The sequence below is a fragment of the Chionomys nivalis genome, chromosome 6 (assembly GCF_950005125.1).
Source record: "Chionomys nivalis chromosome 6, mChiNiv1.1, whole genome shotgun sequence".
In the NCBI taxonomy this organism is placed as follows: Eukaryota; Metazoa; Chordata; class Mammalia; order Rodentia; family Cricetidae; genus Chionomys; species Chionomys nivalis.
In genome coordinates this window covers 7141443-7148973 of record NC_080091.1, presented here as the reverse complement: position 1 = coordinate 7148973, position 7531 = coordinate 7141443, and the positions used below count along the sequence as shown (strand labels likewise).

General features: G+C 45.2%; 1 pseudogene; it reads left to right on the top strand.

Moving 5' to 3' along the window:
• Nucleotides 1-412: 412 nt before the first annotated feature.
• LOC130876061 (RNA-binding protein EWS-like) lies at nucleotides 413-3985 on the top strand (annotated as a pseudogene).
• The last annotated feature ends 3546 nt before the right edge of the window (nucleotides 3986-7531 follow it).

The following is a 7531-nucleotide window of genomic DNA, read 5'->3' as shown; positions in this document are numbered from 1 at the left end:
TTTCTAGTGCATAAATCAGCATCTATTTTAAACCACTGCTGTGGTCTAACTTACCTTGTTAAACTCATTTTAATGCATGTCACGTGTTAAATTAGGTTGAATACCCACATCATCACTGTTGACACAAATTTCAGAAACCATATTCCTGTTGTTATCATGAGCAGTGCCATGGTTGCTTCCCAAAGGGGCAGAAACTTGGAGTGAGTTGCATAGTGGGTGTATTCAGCTGGACTGGTAGCACTGAAATACTCATTAGCACTCTGAGGGTCGAAAGCGTCACCTGGAACATGAACAAGAGCAGATTCCTGATCAGTAGTGAAGCTACCACACTTGTGTTCTCTTCTAAGCAAGTTTCAAGAACAGGGTCAGAATGTTGCTGAGGGGGGAGAGAACGAGGAAGAAGGAGGAGAAAATGGCATTCACAGATTACAGTACCTACAGCCAAGCTGCAGCCCAGCAGGGCTACAGTGTTTACACAGCCCAGCCAACTCAACGATATGCACAGAACAACCAGGCATATGGGAAACAAAGCTATGGAACCTATGGACAGCCTACTGATGTCAGCTCTACCCAGGCTCAGAGCACTGCCACCTACAGGCAGACTGCATATGCAACTTCTTCTGGACAGCCTCCCACTGGTGATACCACTCCAACTGCCCCCAGGCATACAGCCAGCCTGTACAAGGATGTGCCACTGGTGCTTATGACACCACCACTGGTCCAGTCACCACAACCCAAGCCTCTTGTGCAGCTCAGTCTCCATATGGCACCCAGCCTGCCTACCCAGCCTATGGCCAGCAGCCAGCAGCCGCTGCACCTGCAAGACCACAGGATGGTAACTGCCCACTGAGACTAGTGAACCTCAATCTAGCACAGGGGGTTATAAACAGCCCAGCCTAGGGTATGGACAGAGAAATTACAGATAGCCCCAGGTACCTGGGAGCTACCCCATGCAGCCAGTCACTGCACCTCCACCCTATCCTCCTACACATCCTATCTTCCTCTTCACAGCCAACTAGTTACGATCAGAGCAGTTACTCTCAGCAGAACATCTGTGGGCAACCTAGCAACTATGGACAGCAGAGTAGCTATGGGTCAACAAAGCAGCTATATGGGCAGCAGCCTCCCACTAGTTAACCCCCTCAGACTGTTTCCTATAGCCAGGCTCCAAATCAATATAGCCAACAGAGCAGCAGCTACGGGGAGCAGAGTTCATTCCGACAGGACCACACCACATGGTGTCAGGGGCAGGAGTCTGGAGGATTTTCCGGACCAGGAGAAAACCAGAGCATGAGTGGCCCTTACAACTGGGAGAGGAGAAGGAGGGGATTTAATCATGGAGGCATGAGCAGAGGTGGGCGGGGAGGAAGACTCGGTGGAATGGGCTCTAGAGAGCGAGGTGGCATCAGTAAGCCCGGTGGACCCATGGATGAAGGACCAGGTCCTGATCTAGGCCTTCCTATAGATCCTGATGAAGATTCTGACAACAGTGCAATTTATGTGCAAGGTTTAAATGACAATGTGAGTCTGGATGGTCTGGCAGACTTCTGTAAGCAGTGTGGGGTTGTGAAGATGAACAAGAGAACTGGGCAACGCATGATCCACATCTATTTGGATAAGGAGAGAGGAAAGCCTAAAGGTGACGCCACAGTGGCCTAGGAAGATCTGCCAACTGCCAAGATTGCTGTGGAATGGTTTGATGGAAAAGATTTTCAAGGAAGCAAACTTAAAGCTTCTCTTGCCCGAAAGAAGCCTCCAAAGAATAGCATGTGGAGTGGCATGCCACCTCGTGAGGGCAGAGGGATGCCACCACCATTCCGTGGAGGTCATAATAGCCCAAGAGGTCCCAATGGACCCATTGGTCACATGGGAGGCATTGGAGGAGACAAGGGGGCTTCCCCACCATAAAAACCGTGGGGCTCCTGAGGGACCCCCTCCGGAGGAGGAAATGTCCAGCACTAAGCCGGAGATTGGCAGTATCCCATGCAGGGCTGTGGAACCCAGAACTTGACCTGGAGAACAGAATGCAACCAGTGTAAGAACCCAAACCTTAGGGCTTCCTCCCTCAACCCTTCCAACCTCCTGGATGTGATCGTTGCCAAGGTGGCAGTGGTGGCATGCAGGGAAGAAGAGTTGGACTATTGGATTGTGGTGGTCCTGGAGAAATGTTAGGGGTAGCAGAGGTGGAGAGAAACGTGACTTCTGAGGTGTCCATAGCTTGGACTGAGATGAACGTGGTGGAGAAATACGACATGTTCCTGGGGGTCCTCCTGGATCATTAATGGAACAGATGGAATGAAGAAGAGGTAGACATGGAGAACATGGAAGACCAACGTAATGGATAAAGGCAAGCACGGTCAGGAACTTAGAGACCAGCCCTACTAAAGACCTGCAGAGTTGCATGGATGACCAGATTCATTTTTTAAAACAAGAAAATGTTTTAATTTTGAATTCCATATTTATAATGTTGGCCACAACATCATGATCATTACTGTCTGTACTATAGTGTTTACACCATTTGTGAAGAAATATTAAAACAAGTTAAATGGTAGTTTGCTGAGATTTTTTGTTCTTTTAAGGATCTTTCTTTTACCTTAACAATGGGAACTCTTATGAGCAAACTCAGTATCATTGTGGAAAACCAAGAGGGCCCCTAATTGTAACAAAGTTCATGGTTGTGATTGTCTTCAAAAACATTTCAAATGCTTATTAACTGACAAAAAATGATGTTGCAGAGGGTCAATGATTTCACCAGTGTGGCTACCAGGAGCAAGTTCAGAATCAGCATGTCTTCTTCCCCTTAACGCCCAGTGTAAGTCCTAAAGAAAGTGTGTGATTCATTGTGGTGTCGTGAAGTGTAGTTTCTAAGATTCCAAAGAGTGTCAACACTGTGACTTGTACCTGGAAATGTAGGTAATTCAGTGTCACCGGTAGGTTGGGGCACAATGCCGTCGTCATAATTTGCAGGAAGAAATCCTTCCGGCTTGGTTTCTTCAACCTTAAGGAAATTTTGAGATGTTAGTTTTCATTAAATATGTCACTGATTATTATTCACTTTAGAAGAACTTATCTTTTAATGCCAGGACTTGACTTATAGTCCTCAAATAATTCTTTGCTCCGGGAAATTTTATAACAGTAACCACTGATATCGTGTAATTTTTGCTTCCTTTCTGTGTGATTCAAAGCCCCGAGTTTGAGAATCTTAAAAGTGGACCTGCTCAGCTTTATGTGTGGGTGTCTGTGTGTGTGTGTGTGTTGGGGGGCGTGGGCTGAGAATAACCTTCATAAGGTGGCTCTCTGTTTTCACCTGGTGAGGCTGCCCTGGTGGCATGCAGCGAGGATCAGGCGGACTTATGGACCGTGGTGGTGCTGGAGAAATGTTCCCAGGTGGCAAAGGTGAAGACAAAAATGGCTTCAGAGTTGTCAGTATCTTGGACCGAGATCGTTTTGGTGGAGGAATATGACGTGGTCCTGGGTGATGGAGGAAGGTCATTGATTAATTAATAAATAAACTGCCTGGCCCTCATGGGTTTGAACATAGGTGGGTGGAGTAAACAGAACAGAAAGCTGGGAGGAAGAGGAAGTGAACTCAGATGCAGGGCAGCTCCTCTCAGAGCAGATGCCATGAAGCTCTGACCCATGATGGAAGTAGGCTAGAATCTTCCCGGTAAGCGCACCTTGGGGTGCTACACAAATTACTAGAAATTGGCTAAATTAATACGTGAGAATTAGCCTAGAAGGGGCTAGATATAATGGGCCAGGCAGTGTTTAAAAGAATACAGTTTGTGTGTTGTTATTTTGGGGCATGAGCTAGCCAGGTGGCCAGGGGCAGGGTGGCATGAACGCAGCCCGCAGCTCCCACTACACCTGGAGTCCTCCTGGACCACTGAAGGAACAGATGGAATGAAGAAGGGGTGGACCTGGAGGACCTGGAGGGCCTGCGTAAACGGATAAAGGTGAGAACAGTCAGGAACTTAGAGACCGGCCCTACTTGGGAGACCTGCACAGCTGCATGGATGACGATATTTATTTTTTAAAACCAGAAAATGTTTTAAATTTAGAATTCCATATTTATAATGTTGGCCACAACATCATGATTATTATTGTCTGTACTTTAGTATTTTCAACATTTGTGAAGAAACATTAAAAAAACTTAAATGGTAGTTTGCTGAGGTTTTTCTTTTAAAGATGGTTGTTTTAAGACTCGACAATGGGAACCCCTTGTGAGCATATGCATAATCATTGTGGAGAACCAAGAGGGACCCTAATTGTAACAAAGTTCATGGTTGTGATTATTTTCAAATACATTCCAAATGTTTATTAACTGTCAAAAAATAATGTTGGAGAGGTTCCATGGTGTCACTAGTGTGGCTACCAAGAACAAGCTCAGCATCAGCCTGTGGTCTCCCCCTTGCATGTCCAATGGAAGTCCTAAAGAATGTGTGTGATTCATTGTGGTGTCGTGAAGTGTAGCTTCTCAGATTCCAAAGAGTGTCAACTCTGTGACTTGTACCTGGAAATGTAGGTAATTCACTATCGGCTGTAGGTTGGGGCACAATGCCGTCGTCATAATTTGCAGGAACAAATCCTTCCGGCTTGGTTTCTTCAACCTTTAAGGAAATTTTGAGATGTTAGTTTTCATTAAATATGTCACTGATTTTTATTCACTTTAGAAGAACTTATCTTTTAATGCCAGGGTCTTGATTTATAGTCCTCAAATAATTCTTTGCTCCGGGAAATTTTATCACTGTAACCACTGAGATCCTGTAATTTTTACTTCCTTTCTGTGTGATTCAAAGCCCCGAGTTTGAGAATCTTAAAAGGGGACCTGCTCAGCTTTATGTGTGTGTGTGTTTGTTGGGGGGCGTGGGCTGAGAATAACGTTCATAAGGTGGCTCTCTGTTTTCACCTGGAGAGGCTGCCCTGGTGGCATGCAGCGAGGATCAGGCGGACTTATGGACCCTGGTGGTGCTGGAGAAATGTTCCCAGGTGGCAAAGGTGAAGACAAAAATGGCTTCAGAGTTGTCAGTATCTTGGACCGAGATCGTTTTGGTGGAGGAATATGACGTGGTCCTGGGTGATGGAGGAAGGTCATTGATTAATTAATAAATAAACTGCCTGGCCCTCATGGGTTTGAACATAGGTGGGTGGAGTAAACAGAACAGAAAGCTGGGAGGAAGAGGAAGTGAACTCAGATGCAGGGCAGCTCCTCTCAGAGCAGATGCCATGAAGCCCTGACCCAGGATGGAAGTAGGCTAGAATCTTCCCGGTAAGCGCACCTTGGGGTGCTACACAGATTATTAGAAATTGGCTAAATTAATACGTGAGAATTAGCCTAGAAGGGGCTAGATATAATGGGCCAGGCAGTGTTTAAAAGCATACAGTTTGTGTGTTGTTATTTTGGGGCATGAGCTAGCCAGGTGGCCAGGGGCAGGGTGGCAGGAAAGCAGCCCGCAGTTCCCACTACACCTGGAGTCCTCCTGGACCACTGAAGGAACAGATGGAATGAAGGGGTGTACCTGGAGGACCTGGAGGGCCTGCATAAGCGGATAAAGGCGAGAACAGTCAGGAACTTAGAGACCGGCCCTACTTGGGAGACCTGCACAGCTGCATGGATGACCAGATTTATTTTTTGAAACCAGAAAATGTTTTAAATTTAGAATTCCATATTTATAATGTTGGCCACAACATCATGATTATTATTGTCTGTACTTTAGTATTTTCACCATTTGTGAAGAAACATTAAAAAAACTTAAATGGTAGTTTGCTGAGGTTTTTCTTTTAAAGATGGTTGTTTTAAGACTCGACAATGGGAACCCCTTGTGAGCATATGCATAATCATTGTGGAGAACCAAGAGGGACCCTAATTGTAACAAAGTTCATGGTTGTGATTATTTTCAAATACATTCCAAATGTTTATTAACTGTCAAAAAATAATGTTGGAGAGGTTCCATGGTGTCACTAGTGTGGCTACCAAGAACAAGCTCAGCATCAGCCTGTGGTCTCCCCCTTGCATGTCCAATGGAAGTCCTAAAGAATGTGTGTGATTCATTGTGGTGTCGTGAAGTGTAGCTTCTCAGATTCCAAAGAGTGTCAACTCTGTGACTTGTACCTGGAAATGTAGGTAATTCACTGTCTGCTTTAGGTTGGGGCACAATGCCGTCGTCATAATTTGCAGGAAGAAATCCTTCCGGCTTGGTTTCTTCAACCTTTAAGGAAATTTTGAGATGTTAGTTTTCATTAAATATGTCACTGATTTTTATTCACTTTAGAAGAACTTATCTTTTAATGCCAGGGTCTTGATTTATAGTCCTCAAATAATTCTTTGCTCCGGCAAATTTTATCAATGTAACCACTGATATCGTGTAATTTTTACTACCTTTCTGTGTGATTCAAAGCCCCGAGGTTGAGAATCTTAAAAGGGGACCTGCTCAGCTTTATGTGTGTGTGTGTTTGTTGGGGGGCATGGGCTGAGAATAACGTTCATAAGGAGGCTCTCTGTTTTCACCTGGTGAGGCTGCCCTGGTGGCATGCAGCGAGGATCAGGCGGACTTATGGACCGTGCTGGTGCAGGAGAAATGTTCCCAGGTGGCAAAGGTGAAGACAAAAATGGCTTCAGAGTTGTCAGTATCTTGGACCGAGATCGTTTTGGTGGAGGAATATGACGTGGTCCTGGGTGATGGAGGAAGGTCATTGATTAATTAATAAATAAACTGCCTGGCCCTCATGGGTTTGAACATAGGTGGGTGGAGTAAACAGAACAGAAAGCTGGGAGGAAGAGGAAGTGAACTCAGATGCAGGGCAGCTCCTCTCAGAGCAGATGCCATGAAGCCCTGACCCATGATGGAAGTAGGCTAGAATCTTCCCGGTAAGCGCACCTTGGGGTGCTACACAGATTATTAGAAATTGGCTAAATTAATACGTGAGAATTAGCCTAGAAGGGGCTAGATATAATGGGCCAGGCAGTGTTTAAAAGCATACAGTTTGTGTGTTGTTATTTTGGGGCTTGAGCTAGCCAGGTGGCCAGGGGTAGGGTGGCAGGAACGCAGCCCGCAGCTCCCAATACACCTGGAGTCCTCCTGGACCACTGAAGGAACAGATGGAATGAAGAAGGGGTGGACCTGGAGGACCTGGAGGGCCTGCATAAACGGATAAAGCCGAGAACAGTCAGGAACTTAGAGACCGGCCCTACTTGGGAGACCTGCACAGCTGCATGGATGACCAGATTTATTTTTTAAAACCAGAAAATGTTTTAAATTTAGAATTCCATATTTATAATGTTTGCCACAACATCATGATTATTATTGTCTGTACTTTAGTATTTTCACCATTTGTGAAGAAACATTAAAAAAACTTAAATGATAGTTTGCTGAGGTTTTTCTTTTAAAGATGGTTGTTTTAAGACTCTACAATGGGAACCCCTTGTGAGCATATGCATAATCATTGTGGAGAACCAAGAGGGACCCTAATTGTAACAAAGTTCATGGTTGTGATTATTTTCAAATACATTCCAAATGTTTATTAACTGTCA